Below are 3,932 nucleotides of genomic sequence, written 5' to 3'. Positions count from 1 at the left end.
CCACACCGTAACTCTCCTGGATGTGGGGAAAACAGTAAAGGTGGACTCATCAGAGAACAATACATGTTTCACATTGTCCACAGCCCAAGATTTGCGCTCCTTGCACCATTGAAACCAACGTTTGGCATTGGCATGAGTGACCAAAGGTTTGGCTATAGCAGCCCGGCCGTGTATATTGACCCTGTGGAGCTCCCAACGGACAGTTCTGGTGGAAACAGGAGAGTTGAGGTGCACATTTAATTCTGCTGTGATTTGGGCAGCCGTGGTTTTATGTTTTTTGGATACAATCCGGGTTAGCACCCGAACTTCCCTTTCAGACAGCTTCCTCTTGCATCCACAGTTAATCCTGTTGGATGTGGTTCGTCCTTCTTGGAGGTATGCTGACATTACCCTGGATACCGTGGCTCTTGATACATCACAAAGACTTGCTGTCTTGGTCACAGATGCGCCAGCAAGACGTGCACCAACAATTTGTCCTCTTTTGAACTCTGGTATGTCAGCATCTTGCAGCATGCTGCTGCAAGATGCTGTGGTAGCCATGCTGGTTCAGTATGCCTTCAATTTTGAATAAATCCCCAACAGTGTCACCAGCAAAGCAACCCCAAACCATCACACCTCCTCCTCCATGCTTCACGGTGGGAACGAGGCATGTAGAGTCCATCCGTTCACCTCTTCTGCGCCGCACAAAGACACGGTGGTTGGAACCAAAGATCTCAAACTTGGACTCATCAGACCAAAGCACAGATTTCCACTGGTCTAATGTCCATTCCTTGTGTTCTTTAGTCCAAACATGTCTCTTCTGCTTGTTGCCTGTCCTCAGCAGTGGTTTCCTAGCAGCTATTTTACCATGAAGGCCTGATTCACACAGTCTCCTCTTAACAGTTGTTCTAGAGATGTGTCTGCTGCTAGAACTCTGTGTGGCATTGACCTGTTCTCTAATCTGAGCTGCTGTTAACCTGCGATTTCTAAGGCTGGTGACTCGGATGAACTTATCGTCCGCAGCAGAGGTGACTCTTGGGGCGGTCCTCGTGTGAGCCAGTTTCTTTGTAGCGCTTGATGGTTTTTGCGACTGCACTTGGGGACACTTTCAAAGTTTTCCCAATTGTTCGGACTGACTGACCTTCATTTCTTAAAGTAATGATGCCACTCGTTTTTCTTTACTTAGCTGCTTTTTTCTTGCCATAATACAAATTATAACAGTCTATTCAGTAGGACTATCAGCTGTGTACTGTATCCACCTCCTGCACAACACAACTGATGGTTCCAACCCCATTTATAAGGCTTGAAATCCCACTTATTAAACCTGACAGGGCACACCTGTGAAGTGAAAACCATTTCAGGTGACTACCTCTTGAAGCTCATCAACAGAATGCCAAGAGTGTGTGGAGCAGTAATTAAAGCAAAAGGTGGCTACTTTGAAGAACCTAGAATATAAGACATATTTTCAGTTGATTCACACTTTTTTGTTCAGTATATAATTCCACATGTGTTCATTCATAGTTTTGATGCTTTCAGTGTGAAGCTACAATATTCATTGTCATGAAAATAAAGACAACTCTTTGAATGAGAAGGTGTGTCCAACCTTTTGGTCTGTACTGTGTATATATATATATATATATATATATATATGTATACATATACATACAGATGGAGGAAGAGGGAGGCAAAAGAATTGAGGGCATAGTCCCTCTAGCGTGTCCTGGGCCGTCCCCTGGGCCTCCTGCCGGTGGGATGTGCCTGGAACACCTCCCGAGGAAGGCGTCCAGGAGGCATCCGGTATAGATGCCCGAGCCACCTCAACTGGCTCCTCTCGATGTGGAGGAGCAGCGGCTCTACTCCGAGCCCCTCCTGGATGGCCGAACTCCTCACCCTATCTCTAAGGGAGTGCTCGGCCACCCTACGGAGGAAGCTCATTTCAGCCGCTTGTATCCGGGATCTCGTCTATTATGTCTTTTTTTTAAATTTTGGAACTACAAGTATTCAGACATATTTACACATATATACTGGCAGATGGAAACACATTTTTATCATCAAAGGTGGGGATGTATATTCAGGCTGTGCTCTGACAACTGCACTGGATAGATGATAATTGACCAATTTATCATTTGAAAAGAGCTGAATGAAGAGCCTATATGTCTTTAACTTTGTGTGCTTTTCTTTCCCTTTATTGAAACACTGGGCCCAGTCTTTCTGTGATTTAGTGCAGCCATCAACTAGGCTCTTGCTGCCAAACCTCTCTGTTCTCCCTTTATACATGGCATACTTGCCTCCACCCCTTTCTTTGTTTAACCTTGTGTCGAAGTAGGAAAACTTCACTGGCCGTCCATAAAGTCTTACATTACTCCTCACCTCTCATCGACTCTTTTTATTTGGCACCCCAAAGGACAATCCTCAGTCAGAGATCAGTTGTAGTTTCCACAAGTTTATTAAAACCAGTCTGAATTCAGAGAGGGTGACACACACTTACACTGCTACCTGGAAACGTCTGTGTGTTGTCTGACTGGGGGCTGCTCTCCACTCCGTCATATACCCCAAGTTGCTGTCCAGCACCTTTTTTTCAGTTACATACACAATCATTCTATCTGTGGATGTCTCCCCTGCAACAGTATCAAAGAAACAGAGATACATTTCATTATTTAATTAAATAATTGTTTCTCACGTCTTCGGAAAGCTTCAGGGTAGAATAGTTATCAGACGTTCCGACCCACACAGAGAGGAGTACCATGCCTCCCCAATACACTGCTGGCTCCTCACGATACAGACAGAAAACACCTGCAAGTTTTAACCTTGAATATTGAATACTCATTGTGTTATAATACTAGAGGCTACTGTTAAGGTTTTTTCCTAACTATCAAAAGCATAACTAAAACTCCTAATAAAAATCAAACTATAAGCAGCAGAGTCCCAAATATATCTTAGTCGTAGCTACTAATAATAAGGCATTTATATTTCCACACTTGTCAGCATCATTGCTGCTAACAGGGACCTAATTAACTGTTAAAAGAAAGTATGAGGGATTGCTTCAAAATCAATGACCTACAATCAGGTGGACTTCCTTTAATAGAATACTTTGTACAAACTGGCATACACTAAATTTGACTGCTCTGCATTATAACTAAGACTGAATTGGAACAAATGCAACTGAATGGGAATCTATTTGATAGGACTGGTTTGATTATTGATTTCCATATAAAATCAGAAAGATGTAGTTTGTATAGCACCTTAAGGTAAGGTAAGGTAAGTTTATTTATATAGCGCTTTACAGTAACAAGACATTCAAAGCGCTGTACATGAGAAAGAACAATTACAATAAAATCACAAAGAAAATAAACACAGAAGGTAGATAACATTAATAATCCTTTGAGTTTTACTGGTAAGAGCTGGTTCTAAACCAGTCTTTCTAAAGAGGTTATTATATCATTAAGTCCTCTATGTAAGGGAAAGCATCTTGTGCTAAGAGACAATAATCCTTGGGTTAGCTGGTATAATGCAGTTGTAGTCCCATAATCATTTGCATCAATTGAAATTTAACTAAGCAATCACTTAATTCTGACTAAGGAAGCTGAGTCACTGGTATAAAAACAGCTTTTTGTTCAATTTCTTTTAAAACTAGTAATATTTTCTTTTCACTGGTAATCTTCCTGAAAAATCTAAAAATCTATTAAAATTAGAAGAAATTAAATCCACATTTAGGTAAAAGATGAGGGGAAAAAAATCATATTTCACATTTTATCTCTAGCAGGATACAGTTTGAGACATTGAGAAAAAAGAAAAACATTGAGAAAAAAAAACCTCAGCATGGGAAAGCAACACACATAAGCAAAGATTTTGCAGGGGCATGGTTGAGTTGTGAGGGTGCAAATATTTAAGTATGAGCGTGTGTGCAAAGAATTAGACTGTCAACATTGATGATGGTGCCATTGTCTCTTGAA

This window comes from Girardinichthys multiradiatus, chromosome 9, assembly GCF_021462225.1.
Source record: "Girardinichthys multiradiatus isolate DD_20200921_A chromosome 9, DD_fGirMul_XY1, whole genome shotgun sequence".
NCBI classification, from domain to species: domain Eukaryota; kingdom Metazoa; phylum Chordata; class Actinopteri; order Cyprinodontiformes; family Goodeidae; genus Girardinichthys; species Girardinichthys multiradiatus.
Note: the sequence above shows the minus strand (reverse complement) of the source record.